This window comes from Taeniopygia guttata, chromosome 3 (assembly GCF_048771995.1).
Source record: "Taeniopygia guttata chromosome 3, bTaeGut7.mat, whole genome shotgun sequence".
Classification (NCBI taxonomy): Eukaryota; Metazoa; Chordata; class Aves; order Passeriformes; family Estrildidae; genus Taeniopygia; species Taeniopygia guttata.
Window position 1 is genome coordinate 88966591 of NC_133027.1, and position 23992 is coordinate 88990582.

General features: G+C 38.5%; 1 long non-coding RNA gene across 8 annotated transcripts in view; it reads left to right on the top strand.

Moving 5' to 3' along the window:
* Window positions 1-23992, top strand: part of LOC115494452 (uncharacterized) — a 443660-nt gene that overhangs the window by 89463 nt on the left and 330205 nt on the right. For all 8 annotated transcript variants that reach the window (XR_012055209.1, XR_012055206.1, XR_012055204.1 and 5 more), the window contains exon 2: window positions 20935-20997. This is a non-coding gene — a long non-coding RNA (uncharacterized lncRNA). The remainder of the gene's footprint in view (window positions 1-20934; window positions 20998-23992) is intronic.

The window sequence follows — 23992 nt, forward strand, 5'->3', positions numbered from 1 at the left end:
ACACAAGAGACTTGTTTTGTAAGATTAATGAAGGTCACCAAAATTCTCAAAAGTATTCTGATAATTAAGGCTTTGTTTATCAAAAACAAGTTATATTAAGAGCAAAAAGATTCATGGTAATTATTCATAATCTTAACAATTCAAGTGTAGCCACCTCATTTGTGCATTTAATTCTTCTTGTTAATGTTTTGCATAAATCTGCATAATTACTTGAGTTGCCTGTTGTAATTTTGACAGCTACTCAGTTCATGTGCACTAAAGTATATCAAAAGCTTGATGTGCTGAATATTTATAATTTTACGTATGTTCTTGGGATAATATTTTTTCAACAATATTTTTAGTTTTTGTAAAATTGACATGGAATACTTGGAAAGATTGCCAAACACAGATCTCCATATCAGCACATGGTGGAACTAGAGCAACACTTAAAGGTATAGCACTGAGGCTTGGAGGTATTTTACAGAAAATCCAAATGAATTGTGTACATGAACTGTTCTGATTGTTTTCCAGTGGGTGTGTTATACTACATTAACGTAAAGACATCCTTTTTTTTTTTTTTTTTTTTTTTTTAATGAAGTTTTTTCAGCGTGTTCTCTGCCTGTGCAAGTCCCGCTGGATTTTATTCCTGGTCCCATGCAAAAGAATACCAGGGAAAAGTGTGGAGCAGCATTAGCATGGGCAGCTCGCCCCGCTGGCGGCACTGCGGCACTGCCGGGCTCCCGGAGGCTCGGAGAGTTCCCTGCCCTCCATTCAGCCAAACAAAACAGCCCCCAAAACAACCCAGTCGGACTTCTGGCTTCCCAAATGCTCTTGCACATGGGCATTTCATGGGTGATGGACTGAGAGCGGCATTTGTGGGATATACAGAAAGAATAATAGCGTGGCTCAGTCGTGTTGTGGCTCCCTTCACACACAGTTTTGGGGAGGGGGGGATTTGCAGAGTGGAAAGGTGGCAATGACCTCTTCAGCACACAGAATAAATACCCCTCTCGGTAAGGACAGCAAATACTGCGGGTATTTATAAATATCTTTGTGCTGGTGAATTACAAAGGCAGTTGCTAACTAATTACAGCAGGAAGTTTTCAGTGCATCTGATGAGTGTCTGGCACAGCACAGTGTGAATCTTCAGTCGGCTCAAATCACACACATTATTCAGGCTTTTTACAAATGTTGACAAAATGCTGATTTGAAAATTCTTGCTCAGATTCCTCAAAAATAATGTCTCAAGACAGTTTTTGGAAAGACTATGACTATTATTTTTGAAAGCCTGTGTTCTGCACAGTGAAGTTACCAAGTTTTGCACTTAGGAATAATCTTCTAGTGCGTAAAGCTGGTGGAATGCTCTGGTGTAAAGCTCTGGTGTAAATAGTGTGTGCTCACTATTTGGACATGTTTTTACCTAACTAAAATAATGCTGTGCCTTTTAAAAAAACATTCCCTGGCATATGTTTATTAGCTCTTTCATGCAAAAATTAATGTTTTAATATGGAACCCATCTTGCTTTAAAACAGACAAAAGGAGGGGAAATCCTACTTTAGCCATCAGAGCATTGTTTCCTATGAAAGAGATTTGATATGAATGAATTGCTGCTGTCCAACAGGAAAAGAAAATGAATGTATTCAAGTCTTATCAAAAAGCAGAAACAAAATCCTTTGGATGCCAGTGTTCCAGCCCTGCAGATTCCTCTGCTGTCACACAGAGTTGGAGCTGTACAATAATTTTGAACACTTAAGGCACCAGAAATATGGCTTATCCTTCAGTCATAGATCCACTTCAGGGGGGTAACACCATGGGAGGAGGAAGAAAGATTTAAACTGTTTCTGTTATGCTCAAAATATATTTGGGGTTGATTTAAGAGTAAAAGCAGGAAAAGTGCAGTTGTCATGCCCTGCTATCTTTCACTTTAATGAGCACTCAAATGTAAGTGAAAAATTAAAAGGTTGTTATATTTAGAAATAGCTGGAGCCATACACTCGATGTATGTTACACACAGTGGGGAATGAGCATAAAAAATTAAGGGGAAAAACCCATCTACTTTGCAGCTATATTCATTAATTAAAAAAAGATTTTTAAACTAAATTTGGAAAGGGAAAAAAAAAGAAAAAACTTCTTTAATTGTGTTTACCCAAAAGCCTTTTCTTCTTAATTTAAATAGCATAAACATCTGGACTAAAGCAATATTAGAATCATGGCAGTAGTCAAGCAAATCTTGTGGAAAATAATGAAATTAGATCCCTGGTGTTGTGACAGAGTAAGGGCAGGATACATCAGTTCGATGTTAATAAAATTTCCATGAATGACTGAATACAATTAAGAAATTGTCAGTTGCGGCAATGAACTTTTGTAGCTCATAGATGTTTGCATCATTTGATTATGCTGGCAATTTAAAATTGTTTGTTAGTGTCTGTGTTGGGATATTAATTATGACCTTTATTATAGCCCACAATTAAACCAGTCATATAGCAACAAGCAGCCTGTGTTGTGGTACTAAAGGATCTGAACTGTTCAGAACAGGGTCTTGGTGTGTTCAGCCCATTCACTGATCATTCAAATTGGAAATTATTTGAAATGATCCAGTACTTTAAAAAACAATTCAGCTGGGTTGAGTAATCTCTTTAATAAAGAAATTTTGGTTTAATAGCATTTTAACAGTTTTAATTGCTAACAACATCTGTAAAACTGTTTTAAAGAAGGGAAAGAGAAAGCATTTTTAACTGTGACTCCAAGACAAGCTTTCTCCTGCTTCAGGAAGAGAAACCAATTATTCATTGGTTAATTAGCTGTAAACAACTTTTTAAAGACACATCCATTATATATGTAATTATTTGAAAAAAAGCTTTAATATTATTTGTGCTAATGCATAATTATTAGTGCATGCTAAAAGGATTAGCAGCATTTAGATGACCACTATTGTTGGGAAATATCAGAGTGGAGAGAGATTAGCATCAGGCTGAAATGTGCAGGGAGCGTGTGCCTGCACCCCTTCACTAGTGGCAACAGACAAATCACACACATGGAAACAAAGCCTGGAAAGCTGAAACCTCACACTTTTTCCTCTTTAATATTTCTCTGCTACATTCAGGAAATATATCCCCGCCAAAGGATTTCTGTACCCAGCAGAATACAGAGTTCCTGTGATTTTTTTTTAATAAGTGTTTTTATTATTTAAAAATTTTTTTAGACTCTTGTGGTACCTTTGTCTTTTTTTTTTTTTTTTTTTTTTTTAATAGGACTGCATAGTCCCTTTATTATTGCACAGCTGACTGGCAACTTTACAATGCCCTCAGCACATCTATTTACTAACTGTTATACCTAATTTACTAAGAATATGTAAAGTCCTGGTGAAATCTATTTAGGCTTTTGTAATGTGTCAGCTGAAGCAGTATTTATAGTCATTAGCATATGAATGAAAGGAATCATATTTTAAACATTTAAATATTTTTAAAATAGGTCAAGGGAAACTGTAACATTTGTCCTAGCACATTACAAATTCTAAGTAAGACATCACAGAACCTGCCTGGAATTTGTGTTGATTTATGCTTGTGTTTATCAAAAAATGGTTTGAGTGTACAAACTAAATTTACAGGAGGAAGCAATTCAGGGCTACATCAATAACAACTTAAGCATCTGAGTGACCTAATTCTGACACAACCACAGTTGTGTGGTGCTGAAGTAGTTCTCCTGCATATATCTAGCAATATAATTTATGATAAAAAGAGACCTGGCATTTTGTGTGCCAGGTCCCCATATTTTGGGGGAAACAGAATTTTTCAGAGCAAGTTGTGGAAGTGAGTAGATAAATGGTGTGACAAGAGCACTGCAGCTTCCCCTGAAAGAGTCACGGATGTGCTTTAGCCCTGACTTGCAAGGAATAACCTGAGCAGTGGGAGATTTGTTCAGTCTCCATGAATTTGGCTGCTTTTCAGATGCTGCCAGTAATGATGCTAATTGCTGGCACTGGTAATGCTCACAGGCACCTGTACCATGGCAGGATTTCTGATCTTTTCTACAAGAAAACAGCTCTCAATTCTCTTTTATGAAACTGGAGCAACAGTGTTTGACAGCTTAGGAGGAATACTGTGGGTGATTTTAGCATTTCAGTTCACTGGATATTTGTAATTATCTGGAGTTTAAGGAGAAAATGTTGCACTTTGATTTATTTCTTTACAGCAGTCATTGTGTGGAAGCATTTGGGGGGGATGGAATTTTTGTTTTAGTTGACAAAGAAATTATTAAATTTGAAGGGCTCTGTGTATTTAAGCACAGATGATTATTTAGAAGGCTTGGTTGCTGCAAATTGGAAGCCTGGTAGCTCAATTTACTATTTTATTTTGTGATCTGTGACTAAACTGAGTAAAAATGCAAATACCACAAGCCCTTTGCATTTTATCACCAGATCAGTGTACTGATGGGAGGATGAGAGTCACTAAACAGTTCAACACTTGTAATTTCTAAGCAGTCAGACACTAAAAGCATCTGTAGTGGAGGCTACAGGAGAAGTCCCGTGAACAGAGGTTTTAATGGAATTCAGTATTTATTTGTTTCTGACTTGGAATGCAGAAGCAAAACTTTATTGTCCACTGTGAGAATGTTTTCTTTGTCCCCCATCACATGTGGCAATGAGCCATCACTCTGCGTTGCAGCAGGATCATGGGCTAGGAGGAAACAACTGGGAAAGGTTGAAAGAAACACTGAAAACTTACATGGGTGCTGACATCGCCTTTTGGTCACACTTCTCTTCAGAGAGCATCGCCAAAATTATAATCTCATTTTTGTATTTAACTGATATCCCTCCGTGGTCTTAGGAGGTTTTGTTTAAAAGTAATTTTATTTAAAAGTATTACAGCTATTTATTGGCTACTTATTTGCAAGTCAGTGTTAGCAGTGATGTCAGCTCCACTTTGGAGGCAGTGCTAGGGCAGAATCATTCTTCTGTTGAACCCAATGGAAGTCGTGCCCTTGCCTCCCAAGGAAGCAGATTTGGGTCTATTAATCCCTATTTTTGCAGATCCAGCAGAGGGAGCAGAAGTCCACTGATGGGGTTGCTTTGGACGAAACATTTGGGGTGGCAGATGGGTTGGCAAAAATTGCTTGTGGAGGTGGGGAACTGCATGAGTCATTCCCCCCATATTCTGAGAAAGCTGCTCAATTAAAACACTAAAGATTGCACTGTAATTCAGTAATTTTTCACATCCTGGAATTCCATTTTTTCTTAAATTCTCCATGAGTTGGTACATTATTGTAACAATTGATTTGAACTATTTCCAGCACTTACACCAATGTAGTGATCCAAATTAGCCAGCAGATAATTGTTTTTGTAGGGAATAACACCCAGTCATGTCTTTGCACATCAACTCCCCTGCCATGTTGCTGCACTTGTGAATATACAGCAGAAGAATTGTCCCATTTAAAAAACAATAATTAAGAAAGGATTAGCTGTAGTGCTGCAGTTATTTTAGGGTGCATGCCATGGATACAGATCTGTCCTGGGCGTTGTTACCGCTGCCTTAAAACCAAGAACAGAAATGAGTGGCATGGGACTTGCTGCTGGAGGTGGCAGTGGGTGGCCTGTGATTTGCATCCAGCAGAGCTACATGTCCCAGTGCTTTGGGACGTACACGGAATCTTCTGCTGATTTCTGAATTCTGTGGGACAGCGATCAGGTGTGTCTCCTTAACAAAGAGCATTTCCCACTTCTTTTAGAACTCTTGGCAAATTTAGTCCTATTTGATAAAGTTAAAGTAAGTCTTATCTTTTGTCCTGCTTTTGTCTGGGACAGAGTTAATTTTCTTCCCAGTAACTGGTGCAGTGCTGTGGTTGGATTTAGGATGAGAATGACATTGATGGCACAGGGATGCTTTAGTTGTTGCTGAGATCACCCTAAATCAAGGACTGTTGAATTTCCCATGCTCTGGCAGTGAGGGAGCCATGAGGGAGTGTGGCTGGGACAACTGACCTGGCCAAAGGGATATTCCATTCAGGAAATTCCCATCAATCTCATGTGCTAAAACTGCCATAATCATGAAATTACACTATCTTTGGCTTTTCATTTGCTTTCTGTTGGCCAACCCTAAAGATTGTGTTAAGGTCACAGATGCAAATCTTCTCTGTGACTGTAAAAGCTAAAAACTCACTTCTAACTTGAAAAATCTAGAATTTTTTTTTTTTTTTTAAAGTAAAGATTGTGAAAAAACAGGGCAGTGAGAGCTGTCCAGGTATTGTGACACTGATCACTGGAAGAGCTGCAGCAGAGCTGCTGCTCAGAGTAGAAGTCAGACCTGTGAAAGGAGCCTTGTGTGCATCCAGGGCTTCGTCTGGCACAGAGGGCACAGCAATGTGCTACTATCTTAGAAAAAGGAATTTGTGAGAAAACATCCAAGGCAGACTAACCAGCTCACAGACTAGTTTTATTCAAATCATATTTTCAATTAGAAGTAAGCCTTCAGTATTTTTAGGAATTTAATTTGAATAAGCATTTTAGATTTTAACTCAATATCTTGAACAGAAAAAGAAGAAATTAAAATAAATGCTTGGGTTTATTTTTTTTTCTCTTCTCTCATGTCAGATAGATGTGACATGAAGAAAAAGAAAAGCGCAAATGGGGGACAAGAGTCTGTGGATCCAATATTTCTTAGCTGATGAAGGCAGCTTTGTTTGTTTCAGATGAATTCAGTCAAAGATAATATCTACTACTCCCAAGGAAAAAAAAAAGACAAAATAACATCCCAACCAAAATGGAAAAGCTCAAACTTTTAAACTTAGAATATAATTTCCCTTGCTTGGCCACCTTTGTTGACAAGCAGATGTGGGATTTTGGTTTGATTAAGCTGGACATGAACCTGGCTCCATATGGGAGAATATTCCTGGAGATGCTCTGTACCTCACAACACTTTGGTTTGTCAGAAATTCTCGAGTTTCCTGACTCCTACCTTGCTGAAGGGAGAGCTTGAGGCAACAGTGGCTGCAGTTGGAAGGGTGGATGGATGACTTAACAACAGGAGGTTTCATAACAGGAGCTACTTCTGTTCCTTCTGTTGATGGCTTTTGGATAATGGAAAGAACAAAGGCGATCCCATCAAAACAACAACAAGCTAAAATAGAACAAAACCCTCCAAGCCTGCATGTTAATGGAAAGAATCAGAGAATGGAAAATGAAACAAAAGCTGAGATATTCTGAATGCAATCTTACAACAGTTCTGGCATAAGATGCTGGAGCTTTTAAACTCTGATCTCTAAGCTAAAAATGGAGTTGTCAGCCTTAACTTTGAATTTTCTTGCTTTTAGCAGTTTGCGTTAAACATTAATGTTATTGAAAATAGCTTTTCATCCGTGTGTATTAAAGGTTTATTTGCCAAGGCCTTTGCTCCCAAATGCGTGAATTTCAGCAGCTAGCAAACATCAAAGCAAGATTTTTCAGCTCAAGAAGTTATCTTTAAAATTAAAGCTTAGTCTTTCACTGTATACTTTTTGTGAATAATTATTAGAATCTATAATAAACAGTCTCCCTTTATTGTTCTGTCTATTATACTGAAAGAGATATGCCTTGATTGTATCATTTTAATTAACTCTTGCTGTGTTATATTGAAGTTCAAAGCATTAAGCATTGTTTATGTAAGCACCCTGACTTTCAGGTTGCCTGAAAGAAGTAAATAAAACTGTAGGTCAAACTGTATTAATGTTTCTTGCCAGCTATTATTACATCTGCTTTTGAACAGCATTTATTCTGTAATTGATGGTTGTCAGCCTGTAATTTCCATAGTTACATTCTGAACACTTGGTTTTCCCTAATTTTTGTAGTGTTTACACCATATAAAGTCAGAGATTAAAGTAAAAGGGAAAAGTGAGTTACCAGCTTTTATTTGACCAGCTTAATATTTCTTTCTTCAGGAGAATCACTTCAGTTATTTGCCAAGTTCATATATCTATAATATTCTTTTAGATTCAATTTTCTGCCCCTTACATTTCTCTGTTTCATGTTTACTTTATTCTTTGTGGTCATCCCATCTAATCTGTCTGCCTGCGTCTACCTAATCGACCTAATATGTCCATGTATCATTTCTTTAATGATTTTATTATTGAAATTACTCTCAGCATTTGATACTTAAGCATACATTCTAAAAGCCTAATTCTCCCATTAGTGGATCAAGCTTCCATGAGCCTGCCACATCCAGGCTGCTTCAGGAATTAAATGAGCTTTGTTGAATTTTGGCCAAGAGCTATTCTGCAGATCTATTCTACTTTTTTTAAACTCTGTAATTGAGAAGAAGCCACTGCACAGATATGGGTTGTTTTTTGTACCCCAGCATGGTCTAGAGGCTCTCCTTGGTAAAGATGCAATGTTTCCTTTCACTGTGCAGCTTGAGTTTTAGCCTTAAGGACTTGCTTCTGCAAAGGAAACTTAGGAATTAATTTCTTTCAGTTGCTTCTGCTACCCATAATGAACCACAGATGTTTTGGAACCTTCTATTGCTTTCTCTTTCCATTTTAAGTCCAACTTTACCAAATTAGTTTCTTTGTTTTAGCTTCCTTCAACAAAATAATTAACTTCTGAGAAGTTTGCAGTAGCCAACAAGAACATCTTAGCAATCTCATCCATTCTTTTCTCTCTCAAGCTGCTCTGGGGATTTAACATCCCTGTAACCTTTCCCTTTGAGCCCTCGGTCCCATCCCTAGACTCTATTCTTGCCTTCTTTCTGGGTACCATACCCTGTGTCTCTGTTCTGTTTGTGTTTTCAAATTATTTGAATTTGAACTTTTTTGTTTAATTTTTTTTTCCTATGAGCTCTGAGTATGGGAAATGTCTGACAAATCTGCTGTTACAAAATAATTTGGATAAAAAACCACTTTTGTGCTGTTGAATGGCTTGCATGTAGAAATTTTTATTTATTTTTGTTTTAGGTCAAGCTTGTGGTTTACTTAAAAGAGGTTGTTAAAGAGAATTCCATTGTGTTTCTCTAGTCAAGCATAGCTATCCTGCTAAATATGTTGTACAAGCAGTGAATAGTGTGACACTTAAGGAATGCTGAATTTATTTTTGGACATGTTTTTTGTATTTCTTTATCATGGCAGAGACTTTTTGGCGATAGGGCAGCAGGGAACCCAAGTGTCCGGTTACGTGCTGTGGTTAACAGAGTGGCCTGCAGTGAAGTTTCTTGGCATGAGACAATTTTTCTTTTTTCTTTTTTTTTTATTTTTTCCTTTCCTTAGCTTGATAGGCTGCAGTTGAAGTCCCTTGATTTGTCTTTATTGTGGGCAGAATCCGGGGATTAGGTCAAATTAAAAACTGACATTTCCATTCTGTCTGTACTTTTATGGTGCATTCCTCAGCTACAGAAAGTCAAATACCTCCTTGTGTATTGCTGAACCAAAGAAACAATGCAAAAGAGAATTCCTTCTAGCTCCTAACTGAACAGCAAACCTCATTATTCCTGGAATAATCTTAAACAAATGTAAATAGGTGAACCTTCCACTCTCTTTTTTTGTCTCTTATTTAAGAAAATGGCATCATCTCAGGAGAGCATCTTTAACTAAGAGAGCATAAGTGCATCCAATGGCAGTTACAAATATTTTTAAACAACAGTCAGACAAATTGTGCTGATTGTCTGTATTTAAAAAAAAGGGGGGGGGGAATAAATAGAGCCTTGCCTAAAAGACTACAGTAAATCATGAAAGTGATCTCAAGTGAACAGAGATGGATTTCTGGAATACGGTGTGCAATGAAACCACTGACCTCTTATACAAGGGTTCATGTCTTTTTCTACAGAAACAGATGGGTAATAGCATAATGCTGAAATCATGCTCTACATAATATGGACCTAGTGATTGCAGACCTGATTGCTTGCCATATGGTTGCTGAAGGGTTGAAGAGAAAATGGGATGATAAGCAAACCCTTAAAAGCAACATTTTTATTGAATGGCCATTACATTAAAACCCAAACTCTGCAAATGAAGGCAAGAACTGTGGTGAATAATGATGAAATAACAAAACAATAAAAGAAGAAACACAATAGCATGTATTTGTTTGCAGTATGCAAAATAATACTCCTCATTTTTTTGGTGTCATTCTGCCTTGTGTTATGAGCATTTGGTGGAAAGTTGGTGGGACATTGCTGCCTGCAGGGCACAAATACAGTATCGTGGAGCACTGCAGTATTCACTAGGTCAGACAGGAAAAGAAAATAATCACTCGTCTCAAAGGAGAAGCTTCTGAGTTAAATGCTAACTAAAATATGCAACTTGCATACATGAGCCACATTAGTGTGAGGCTGGTGGGATGACTTCATGAGACTTGCTTTTCCAATGCACACTTCTACACCTATTTCCTCTCTCTCCGCAAAAAAATAACTTGCTTTTATCACTGATTTTTTTTTTCCTTGGTACATTCTTGTAACTGGTGAATAGCCTGGGGGTTTTTTATTGACATTTGTCAGTGAGTCGCTGAGTGTGGGCAGAGGAAGTGCAGAGAGTAAGTGATGTGCAAGTCCTCACTTCTAACACAAGAGGCTTCTTTGTAGGAAGGAGGTTCCATGTAGCACTCAGCAGTGCCACCACACCATCATGGATATGCCTGTTCCTGTGTACAGGGGAAATGACTGACAGGGTGACAGGGCAAGGCTTTGAACCATGAAAATCCTCTGGTTTTTGGCTTTTCTTACACATTTGGAGGGTGGGCCCAGTGTGGTCTCTTTTGAGGCAGTAATGGTTTGCTCAGTTATTGCTGTAAGAGGTACCCAGTTGGTAAAAGCCAGACATTCAGCTCAGTTTAGAGATTGCAAAGGTTTCAAGTCACGTAACATGAGCCACTTGAATCAGGCTGGACTTGCCTCCTTTAGAGACTCAGTTGTGCATGAGCATCCAGGTGGCTGATGGCTCAATGCAGAGTGGACCTCAGTGGCTTTGTAGTCAGAAAGGATCATTTTGTTCTTAACTTTTCCAAAGCCTGTCCAGTCCCTAGTGCTCAAAGTGTGTAGAAAGGGATGGGGAAGCAGTTCCCAGCTGTTTTTGGCAGGTGCAATCTGTGTCCTGCTGCGTGGCCAAACTCCTCACATGTGGGGACCGCGCCAGGCAAGTCCCCAGACACTTGTCCTCTCTCCACCATGCTGCTGAAGAGCTTCCAAGATCCAGACACGGTAATATAGCTATCTCTGATTAATCACTCCTAAATACAGACTTTCTTGGCTTGACAAGCTTGTCCGATGCATCCCATAAATCACAGTTTGTTTGACTGTGAGAATGGAAAATATTTATTTGAACCATTATTTTCAAAGAGGAATCTGCCATGTATGTGAACCTCCAGATCATCCTCAGGCTTCTCACAGGCTGCCCACCTCACTTGTATTTCACTCAGAGACCTAAGGACATGTGACAAGCAGCATATCCCAGTATTTAAGACATTTTAAGTATGGCGAAACCGATTTTCATATGATGAGAAGAGATTTCCTGCAGCCTATAAAATTGATTCTCATCCCTCTTGACTCATGACATGCCGTCTGTGTGGCAGCAAGAAGTTTTGCATAACTTTTAAGAGCCCCTGCTGACCTACTTAGCAGGCATCCACTGCTACATAATGTATTTAGGTCAAGTATTGTGTTTGAGCTTATCATCAATCTTGTAATAGTCCAGCTCACTGTGAGAGCCACAGGTACATGATTGATGCAAACATTCCATAGGGTAGAGAATATTCTTGTCATTTTCTTAAAGGGAGGCCTAGCATTAGGGTGTTGCTATTTTTGTTGGAGAAGAAACAAGGATTGCCAATCACAAGCCTCCCAGCCTGTGCTGCTGCACCCCTGGTTTTCTCCCTATATTAAGAACACTCAAACCCACCTATAACAAGGAATTTTTACTTTGTTTTTTACATGATTCATTTGGACTAGACAGTAAACATATAAAATCTATATTTTTATTATGATATATTACTGACTGTTTCTTACTTCCAAAATAACATACCTGGAAATTTTGTACCAAACCATTTTGTACCCAGTCATTCTGTCCCTCCCCTGATTGCAGTTGGTGTTTTAGCCACATTTTTGGCAGGCTCTTAAAGCCTGTATTTTAATAAAGTATTGCCAGCACACTTCCTCATCCAGATGATATTAGTGAAGTGCACGTTGGTGTGAGCAGTAAATTGTTGCAAAGTTCTGTGACATCTTAATGCTCTGAAAGGATGTGAAAGACAATAACACCACTGAAAAGACCAGAAAAAAGGCCCTTTATAGCTATTGAATAATATATTAGCTTTTAACACTGTATGTACAAGCAAAATGGGCTAAGGTATAAAATCAACAAAATAATTACTTATACCAGACATTATGTATTTTATCAGGATCAGAACTGCATGACCTCAGCCCGTGGTGCAAATGGGGTTTGATTTGGTATTCATTACCTCAAAGAGCTGTAAATACCTGTGGCCCAAGTGGAATCTACCCTGGGGGCTGATGAGATGGTGTCTTGTGTGTAATTTGGAAAGAGTTCCTCTGAAAAAAGCCTCAATCTGTTGTGTGAATGGACCCGCAGGAATCGTTCCCAGTGCCTAAAATGTGCCAATGAGAGGACCTGTGAGCAGCTCCTAAAACGTGCAGGTGGGTACCTGCATACAAATGCTTCTAAAATTGACATGTACAGTGCTGTGCATCTGAAAATCTATACTGCACTTTTTAGCAGTACATTACAAAGTCTGAACTGAGGGAAGAGTTACATGGCAATGAAATATGCGTGAAAAAAGTCAAATTTATACATGGATCCCAAGAGTTTGGTGACTTGTTTCCTTTCCTTCCCTTTCAAATGCTGTGCAAAGTTTATCAGGTTGTATGACAAATTAGTTTGTGCTGTCTCTATATTCCAAACAGAACTTCCATGACGTTATTTGCTTCTTTTCTCAAATGCTTTTGGAGAAAAAAAAAGAGTAATGATTGTACTAACACACCTTTCTCACAAAGTAAGAGTCTACAGTCTGAACTCCCTCACTTTGGAGGTCTTAAATGACACCTTAATGTTGCTCTAGTTTGGTTTAATTTGTGATACAGCCGGACTTTTTCTGCAAACCTTATTTCCAGGGTTTTGGCTTGTCATGTTCAAAGATTTCAAAAGTTGAGCTTAAATTCTGGCTAAATAAAAAAGGAAAAAAGTGAAGCGTCTTTTATATAATTTTTTTTTTTTTTTGCTGATACTCAGAAATATGCTTTGCATCATCCTGCAGAAAATTATAAGAAATTCAAAATTCAGAAAGAATTTCTGTAATATAATTCAATTTATGTCAGCAGCTGTGGATTCCTTGCCTTGAGTTCACTGATACCAGCCTGAGAAGGAGTGGGCAGAGGTGAAATTCCTTCTGTCAAACACAAAGTCGGGAAAATAGGGAGGAGGTTGTATGCAAAATAGAGACACTTCAGCGTCTGCTTATACACTATTTTATTTATACATGCAACAAGAGGAGCACTTCTTACTCAGGATAACATAAATAACCCAGGCACAAAATGTTTGAGGAAGTGCACTTGGAATTACAGCCTCATCTTAGATAAAGTCAGGACTTATGTAAGTGAATCACTTCTCTAAATGCAAACAAATGGGCTCTTTGTTTGGAGGACAGTTGTTTCCCAAGCTGTTGATACAGCTCATGGCTGGGTGCAGCTTTACCTTTTATTTGCTTTTTTCAAGGTAGCTGTGCAGTGAAAGGGAGGAAAGGAGAAGGACAAAGAGGGAAGAATTTCATTCAGATGTTATTCCATAAAGATCTATTCTATAAATATAAGCAAATATATATAATTTTTATATATATTTATATTCTATTATATCTATTTCAGATGTTATTCTATAAAGATTGCTGAGTTTCCTGTATTTGGAGCATTAAAAAGCCACAAGAGTTGTTTCTTTCCTCCCTTGTAGAAGGTAATATTTACCTGGTGTGAGTCTACTGAGCCAGCTGATGTAAAAGGAAGTGTTCTGAGGGGAACAGCTTCAGAACCTGGTCTTGGATGTTTGAATTCCTGCTGCAGGTGCCTTTGATTCCAAAATGTAAGGGAATAAATAGTGAGAACATTCTCTAATGTAGGATGGGTGAATGTAGATATTTTTCTAGATTTTTGTTACAGCTTTTCACTTTAAAATTCTTAGAAAGTCGGAAGTACCTTCTAATCTTTTAGCTTCCTTTCTCCTTTCTATTTAACAATTCAGCAACACATCGTTTGATCCCTTTCCCCAAACATTTTGAAGCACTTGAAACCATTTCTTGCCATGTTGTTATTTATAGAGATTCACTAAATGAAAAAAGGCTCCTTTTCCCTTGCAGGTCTATGCATCATTTATAGTCTGGCTTCATTATATTCTGTACTGTATCAACTCCTGTAGGAGAGTGGTTATGTAATGCTCTTATGTCATTACATTTACATGCATTAAATTCCTGGCAGAATCATATTCAGTGGAACAAAGGGTTCATTAGCAGGACAGAAATGCTTAACTTGGGAAACTGCTGGAAGAAGTGAGACACATTTCCAGGCTGATATTGTTGATATGCAATTATATATTATGTACAGAGTTGATGTGGGATTAGCTAATCCCAGATGACAAGTATAAATGTGGTAGAAGTTGTTCATTCAAATATCTTTCTGCAGTGGTAACTTTGAATAGAAGTTATCATGGTTAAATCTGGAATGGCTAGGAGGGGGACTTGCTGCAGTATGACAGAGCAGTGCCGTTCCCACCATATGGGAGCTTTACAGAGGACCGGCACTCATCCACAAACTGCAAATACAGGAAAAAAAGTTACTCACTGCCCCTTATTTACACGTGCAACTGGTGTAGAACAAATTTATGGCCTCGATTGTGTTATGCATTTAAATATGTTCTTTATTCTTCCATCTCCTTTCCCCTGTCAGTGAAGCATTATGGTGGGAGCTTCCAGGGAGAGCACCTGGGCACAGTCCTTTGCACAATGTCAGGACTCTGCCTGAGCCAACTTCAGAAATGGATCATTTTAGTTTTGTTGAAATGGCAGTTAAATAGCAGGAATATATCAAGAGTTAAAACTTCATTACTGGGGAGCCATAAAAATACATCAAGCCTGGAATATTGTCTAGGAGATCAGATTTCTTGGTTGTGTTGACACTTTAAAGAAATATGTTTATTTAAGGAATAGAAATTCTATATACTGGAATACTACAGTGGTAAATTGCATTCTAGTTAGGCTATCTCTGATGTTCTAATTTTATCAGCCAACAATGGACTGTGTATCCTATGAAAGTCAGCTAAAAAAGGGCAAAAAATAATGCTAAGGGCAAAAATCTTTCTTAACCTTTCTGTACTGCTTGGCTGGGACTGGTACTGAACAGTGCTTGGAGTCTAAAAACATTTAATTGTATTTGTTAGCACTTTTTCATTGGGTTGCAGCGAGGAATGTTCAGGTGTAGATGTGCTGAAGACAGCACAAAGAAATGTATCTGCTTGTTATTTCCATGAGGACGAGAAGCAGGGGACTCTGAGTTTCATGCAAACCGGGAAACAGGGACGTTTACAAGTCTCCAGACTTCCATGTCTGACAGCTTCCCTAAATTTAGATGTTATGGCTGTTTTTGTGGCCTGAAAAGTCTAAGTGAAAAGCACAAGTGTAGATCCCTAAAAAGGGCTACCTGGAAAGCACTGTGATAAATATGTCTAGTTCCTTCCAAAGCTGCGAGGAAGTGATTTTTAACATATTTCACAAAAAAAAAAAACGCTGCTTGTTCTCAGCTTTGCAGATGGTTTCCCAGGTTGACTTGTTGGAATGATAAGGAAGGACAAAGGCTCATTTGGCAGAACAAGAACTCTGTCGTTACTCACGTTGAGAGCATCTGTCTTGCTCATGTAGTGGTAGGTTTGGGGCTGAATAGGCTGTGGAGAGTTTCTTCTGGTTTCACTTACGGGGGACATTCCTGGGGGATGATGAGGTGTCTACAGCTCCACTTGTCAGTGCTGAATCACACAGACATGCTGGCTGCCCTTGCAACTGCCGCAAGACAAACCCAGAAGTTTGAAGGATGAAGTGTGAAGGCCCCAGTAATTTCAATGTGACCACAAGCAGCTTCCATGGAAAACAAGAAAGCACAAAGCCTCACTTTAAGGGGAACCCCCCCATATTTATTCATTTATATATTTATAGAGGTGTACCATAGCTTGTGCTGAAGTTGTCACAATTTAATAAATCAGTGTGGAATTCTGCAGCAAATAACAAATAGCTTGCTCATAGAGGCCATACTTTTGTCAATGGTCTCAACTGGTTGAAGGCTGTGTCTTGCATTTGCTTTCACTCTCAAATCTTTGAGAATGCTTTTTATAGAAGTTTGATAGTCAGATATCAAGATCGTTTCAAATCAGTATCAAGGATGATGGAGGTTTTGAGACGTCTGCTATCAATTGTCACTATTGACAAACAAGGGTAGGAATTTAAATATAAAGTACTTGGCACAACTTCCTACTTTAGTTCTGTGGAGTTGGTTTAAAAATGCTGTCTTTGATGTAAATCAAATGGAGGAAGATTTGCAGTCGGCATAACAAAGCCAAAATGGGTCTGCAAAACTAAAGCACCACATATACTTACTCTTCCTCCTGTTTCTAAATTCTCTTTAGTTCAGATATTTCCAATGTATTTTCAGTGTTTCAGTATTGCTGCATTAATGATGTGTTCCTGTGGAGTGGATGGAAATGATACAATGTAGGTTGCAAAAATATGTGCTTCAAGAAATACAAACACAAAACCAAATAAAAGGGTTGGGTGAAGATGTGCATCCATTCACTGTTTGGCACTGAAATCCTGCATTTCTGTTCAAAGAGATGCATTTCTATTTTGTGGTTTCAAGCACCTACTTGATTTTTCTAGATTCAGTATTTATGCACATCCTGAGGTTCAGACTGGTGAAGTCTGACTCCTATTTTGAGGCAAAAACGGCCAATTGCATTGTGGGAAAGAGAGCTCTTCAAAGGTTTATCAATTAATTCCTTCCATTACAGGAGCAGAGGGAGAAAATGCAAAAATCAAATAAATTCAAATATGTTTAAAAAGACCAATAATAGTCTAAAGGAATGACATGGAAAAGGCAGGAGGAACTTCGGAAGTATATAGGACACTGTTAGCTTTTCCTTTCAGCTTCCAAGCTCCGCAGTGATGCTGCAGAGGGTGTTGCAGGAATGTCTTCAATCCATGGCAGCCAAAAGGTCTGGAAGATGCACCAGCAGCTTCCCCTTTGCCTCTGGCAACAGGCATTGAATCTTTGTGGCCCTGGCCATAGAGTTCAGTGGGATCAGTGAATTTCTGCAGAGGCTGTGCAGTGGGAAGTGCTCCCTCAGGATTGCAGAGGAGCAGGAGCTCACTTCTCTGCAGATGCCACATAGATATTGGTCATGGCATCCATGTCTTCAACCCTGTGATGGGCTGGAAGATTAGCCGAGTTGGAGATATGCTTGTGAGGATCTGTCTGTGCTATCCTTTTACTTGACAAGTTTATAGACCCCAAAATATGGTGGAAGATGTACCCACAGAGAAGGGATTTTATTTTTATTCACAGCACAGGGTGGAAAAGGGCTCTATTTGTAGATCTCCTCTGCACATGTAAGGAACAAGTCCTGGGATTGATTTAATCCAGATTTAGCCTTGAAACAAGAAAAGCTAAATGTGCAAGATGGCTGAAATTCAGGATATCAAGTGTGTTCAGTGAAAAAAAAATCATTGAAGTCAAATGTATTGCTGAATACCACCTTAAGTAGCTTTGCTGTCTCCATCCATTGTTTTTTTTACTGTCAAGAAAAGGATTAGAAATTGTAAAAGTGACAAAGAAGGCAAAAGAAGGTGTTGCTTTTAAGAACTTTGATTTACTCAATTTCGCTTAAAAACATTAAGCTGTACAAGTATACTTTGAAAAAAGGATGTCTGTCTTTCAAGATCTTGAATGAGAAAACCTTCAGGTTTGTATCAGGCAGAGCTTACAGATTTTTTTTTAGGTGCAAGTTTAAAAACAGACACCTTTTTTAAAAGAGATTTTAGGGTTCTTTCTTTGTAACTTGACAGGATGGTTTGTTCATGTCAATAGTCTTTTGATCGCTCAAAAGAAATTGAAATAAAAAATGTCAATGCTTCCACTCTTTTGATCCAGCTCCCTTAAGTATTGCAAGAGGAATATATCAGATTGTATAATTTTTTTACTTTGCTTTATGTGTATAACCTAGAGCCACATTTTTGGGTCTAACCCAGAGGGCTTTGGAGGCTGGACATTTGTGGGTCCAACCCAGAGCACTTTGAAATCATTTCTGCATATTAACAGTGCCATATTTTTTTCCTACAGGAGAATAATTTCCTAAGTAATTTCTACTGCTGACCACTCTTCACTCTAGTAATAAATGAACTACAATGGTGTTTAGCATTTTGTTTTTAAATACTGGTAAACCTTGAATTAGAAATATAAACCTGTGACTATGAAGGGTTATTCTCTCCTGACTGATCACAAAAACTGTAGGGAATGTTTTCTGTAGAACTGAAATTTAGCAGAAAAAGAAAGTACATAATTAAGAACAAATTCTGGTGTTTGTACAGAGTCTGGGGGTTTTATATATGTGTATAGAAAATAGTGATTCTAAATTTATTTAAATGGATTATTATTTTACATGAATGATAAGCTGCACTTCAGAGCAACCATTTTCTAGGATTTGTTTTGTATCTCATGAAATAGTTAAAAGCAGCTTAAGCCTCCAATTCAGATGAATCAGGTGCAGGCCCTCAAGATGGAAGATTTCTGTCAGGAGTGGTGAATCTGGATTTGTAGTGTGCCCCTTGCGTCTTGCAGGAAGCACAGGTTGAAATCCCCACTGAAGCTGCTGGGAGTTTTGTTTCTGACTTCTGTGGGTTTAGAACTTCACTGTAAGGATTTTTAGGTACTTTTTAAAAATGAAAAGGTGACCTGTTTAATACTGACCCAAATAATTCACTGCACAACTTCTGTCCTCCTCAAATTCCCACTCGCAAGCCCATAAACTGAAAGAAAAACTGCAGGAAAGTAAAAGTCTGGATTTCAAGTGAGAAAGCCACTTGAGATCTCTTCACATCACACTCTGGCTGGTTATTCCGGGTAGCAGAAGTGGCTGAGCCGGAGCTATTATGATCCACAGCACTTTGTGAGGAGTGGGGAAGCAGAGACAGAAATGGGTGCACTTAGAAAATGCCTTGAGAAGGTTCGTGACACAAGTGACTGCAGCTCCCCAAAGGAATTGGCACCACGGCACACTCAGCACTGCTGGGCCCTTTGAAAGGGGAGTTAAAAAAAATCCACTGTGGGATGCAATGAAAGCACTGATTCTGCCAGTGAGAAAGTAATCCCAGGAATTCATCAAATTCTTGCCACAGTCACACCCAAACGGATGGCACCGAGTCTCTTCTTTGGGTTTTGAGCTCTTCATTTCTGGAAAACAAGAAAACTGAATGAAATACATGAAGATCTAGGATTGCAGAACAGGGAAATTGAATTAGTTTGTCACAGGATTTTTTTTTTTTATTGACATCTTTATTTTGTTTTGATGTCTGTAATTAAATCACTAATTATGTGTTTCTATTGCAGTGGTCATGCTTTTATTACATAATTGCTACAAGTTTTTCTCTCCCCACTAACAATATTTGTTTAACCTTAGTGCATGCTATTTACATCCTTCAGAATGGAAAAGCTTAGAAACAGTGTTATTGATTGTTACAATTAACTAAATCAGAAGGGCTCAAAGTTCTTTGCCATAAATTAAATACATTTTGTGGCACAGGATCAAAGATAATTAAAGGATGAAGCAATTGCAGTCATTAAACAATAAATATTATTTTGATGCCAATTGAAGAAAATAAAGCAGCAACCAAAAAAGGCAGGAAAACAGAGGAATTTTAAAAGGAGGGGAGAAAAGTGTAGCCTAGGGTAAAAACATCATTTAAAAAAATAATTTTTACTGTGATCCTTTGAGCTTCCTTCTGTGTTGTCTCAAAAAGCATCTGATTAGGTGAGATGCAATTCAGTCACCTTCTCTTTTTTTTTCCCTTTTGAGTTTAGGCATAATTTTTGTCAGTATATTTCAATGTATTCATTAATTTTTCTCATTTGTTTATTTTATGCAAACCATAAGAGACATTTTTTCCTCAGTGAAGATTGCCTCTTTATTTTATTTTGAAATATTTGTATATTTATTTCATTAAATGAGATAATGCTTTTTCTTATTAACATAATTTCCAGTACATTAAACATATTTCTCCACAGACAGAAGAGAGGAATCAGATTAAATGACAGTTAAATCACTTGCAGCAATTTCAACTGTTAAAAGAAATAAGTGTCTCTGTTTTCTTTGTGATCACGAGATGTGCTGTAAAGGGAAATGAAATACTAAAGAAAGGAGGGAAAACATAAAGAAATAATGACTGACTTATTGCAGTAATACCACTGAGAGAAGAAAAACTCACTACAAATAAAAGGAAAAATAATATAGTGCTTTTGAAAGTTACCAAAATTCATTTCTTATTGATGAGATCAGTGTGAGCCTTATACTGAGTAAACTGAGGAGGGGAAAAAAATAGCAAAGCACACCCAAAGCCAGACAATACCATAAACTGTGGGCAATGAAAGATGGAATAAATACTGTGCATTTGGAGGGCTGTTACTCTAAATGCCTCTAATTTTTTAATAATTTATATTTCATCACATTTAGGGAGGAGAGGGAAGCAGAAATTATCTCCTGGTGAGCCAACCATGCCCCTCTGCTGCTGTGTTCAGGGCTCTCCAAATGTCCAGGTGTCCATCCTGCAGCTCCCTCCCCTTTTCTTGGGCAGGTGTGGGGCCGCAGGAAGGAGAAAAGCATCTTTTATTAACTCTTTTAATAAGATCTTCCAGAATTATTATTATAATATTTTCTGTCTTAATTATATTCTTTTATTATTGTAATTTCTAGAGCCTGAACCAGCTGCTTTGAAGAGATCTTGGGACTGAAGGACTGAGCTGAGGCATTTCTAAGGTAATGTTGATATTATTATTTTGCCCCCAGTCAAGATTTCCTCTGTGCTTTTAGCTGTAAACCAGTTATTTTTCACCAATTTTGTGTGCCTGATTTTTTAATCATGAGTAAGGACTAGTCCAATAGTTGCCATTTTCCTTATTTTTCTCAGTTTCCCGTCAGTGCACTCCACAGCTTCACTGATTTCAGCTTCAAGCTCAAATCAGAGAAGGGATTCTTAAGAAGGGAGACCTTTCTAAGTCCCTGCTCTATCTCAGAGTTAACTAAAATGATAATTTTTCAAGAATTTAAATGCCAGTATTTTTGCTGTTAAATGCTTGATGAGGAAAAGTGATGCCATGGGGTGCAGCATCCTCCTTATGTGATGTGGTGCAGGGAGAGAGTTGGAAAATGTCACCTTGTAAGGCTTTTAAGGAATTGTTTCCTGGGGCTGGAGAGCAGGCTCTGCATTCCTGCTTGTGCTGATCTGCTGCAGCTGGGCAGGGGATGCTGCAGGGTCACCACCAAAGACGTTTGCACGTTGGGGTTGGTGTCCCTTGGGTCTCCTTTGGAAGTTGTATTTGCTGTGCCAAGGGGCCTGGTTGGGCAATGGAGGTGGTAATGGAATTTAGCAGTTGAAGAAACTGAAAAATCACAGAGCATGTGAAATGTAATTAAAAAAATAAACCAGGAGCATCTGCCACCATCCTCTGCGGACACCCTGCCAAGCAGAGTCACATCTGTGTCCCTGGAGGGGCACCAGCCCAGCCCTTGCTCACAGATGCTCCAAAGCCTCTGGTGGGCACAGGCCAAGGGTCACTCCAGGTTCTGCCACAGGATCCCTGCCCAAGGAAGTTCTGCACAACAGAGAGAGCTGGTAAGTGGAACTCAATGCACAGAAACATTTCTAATGGTGGTGATCATACTTACAGACTTCATTACCATATTTTCAGGGGGCATAATAATCATTAATGTGTTTATTGTGACCTTGTGAATTGGGGCAGGGATGTTATTCTTTCTCGCACACATGGAACTGAAACATAGGCGGCTCCGTGCTCATGCACTGAGCTCCATCTTGTGTGGGAGGGCTGCCAGAGACCTGCTCCTGTTTTGTGGCTTTTCCTGCAGGATCCTGACCCTTCTCCATGGCTTTAGGTTCTTATTCAAGGTGTCTAAATAGGAGATGAGTTGTGCTGGGTTTCCTCTGCAGTCAATAAAGGGAGACAGGGATCTCCAAAAGCAAATTCTGACCTCCTCCCAATTGGCTTTGGAGGGTGCCTACAAAACTCGCCTGCCTCATTGAAATACATTAAGAGAGACTTTTGCATCTTTCCGCTCTGGACACTCACTAAGGATAAGATTCGGTTCAAAGCCACCATGAAACAGAACATTTCCCTTTTTGCCTCTACTGAAGAGGCCCAGCACGGCTGTAATGAACTTTTGAAGATCCTTCATGGTGCTTACAAAATGTGACTGCAACTTAGAATGTCACAGGAGGGGCAGAAACAAGCAAATTAAAAGTTACGTTGATGAGGTGTGAGGTTCAGTGAACAGATGTCCCGCACTGAATTTTGTTGCAATCCAGTCATCCTCTAAATACCTGTGAAATTCTTAGCTCTGTGAACAATTGTCCTTTTTGGTCTCACTGTGAACAATTGTCCTTTATGGTCTCAGAGGTGGAAAGGTAGGATGACCCAAACCTTCTCTGTGTCCATTTTAGACTTGAGTTTTTAAAATTTTGAGTAAAAGCTTAGCTAAGCATTTTTAAAGAAACTGTTTTAAAATCAGGTAGATGATGAGAGGACTGTCTTTCAGAATTTACCAAGTTTATATTTTGCATATTCCATACCGAGGCTGTTTCTTTTCTTGTGACATCGCAAAAAATGAAATTAGTTTTTGACTGGGAGGGCATGATGATAAAGGTGTTCTCAGAATAACATGATTTAGCTTTTCGGAAATATTAAAGCATGACTACGTTGGACCTTTTTATGTTAGATAACAGCAGTTTTTCCATTCCGCACTAAATACTCCTTTCAGATTTCTCATCTTGCATGATATTGCCTATTTCATGCCTCCAACAAAGTGGCTGAAACAAGCTCTTTCCCCAAACTCATGATATTTGTGGATAAAGGATTATTACCTGTGGTATTTTTTAAGCAATGAATAAATTACAGCATTGTTTAAGCAGATGCAGACAAGGTGTTGGGTTTCTTGTCTGATGCCACAGCAAGGCTTTGTGTCAGAGTTCAGAGCATTGTGCTTGGATCACTACGTTTAGCATCTAATAGGTCTGGAATATACACTGGAATATTTTCTTATTCTGTTTTTCATATAGTATTTTGGCTGAATGTCCTCTTCCCTTGTCACATGGCAATATTTTAAAATGAGTGAGCAAATTCTCTTATTTAGAGGGTACTCAAATTCATCACTATCTTGTTGTTGTGGACATGCATGGTGGCACTGCCATTCCATGCTCCTGGGTTTTGGCAATAATGTACCTGCCTTTCTTGGAGAAAGGAGAGCACACCAGGCTCATGGGAACACTTCAGTGCAGAAGGGTGCCTTGGGAATTGTGCTTCTCCTGACAGCATTGGAGAAAGCCGAGTGAGACTTGACTTTACTCTTGGGTTTGGTGGTTGGTTCTTTGTTTTTATTTGTCACGATAGGAATGGCAAAATGAGAGAGAAAAAAAATAAGGTTGATTGCTCTTCAGAGAAGACCTTAGACAACAGAATTTCTCCATTTCAGTGACTCTGGTACATGTCTGACTTGATTATTCCTGTCCTGTTGAAATATGAGGCAGCTGGACAATATCTTGACTGAAATACATTGGAGGAATATGGAAATGCAAAGTACAGCTTTTGTGAAAATCAGAATCTCTGTTCCCTTTATCTATACCTACACTTGTTGATTCTTGTGACTGTGATGCAATTGATTATCTCTAAAGATGATTCTCCCTGAGGTGTGAGGACTGCACCTTTCCCTAATAGATGGCAGATCTCATCCAGTTTCTTCC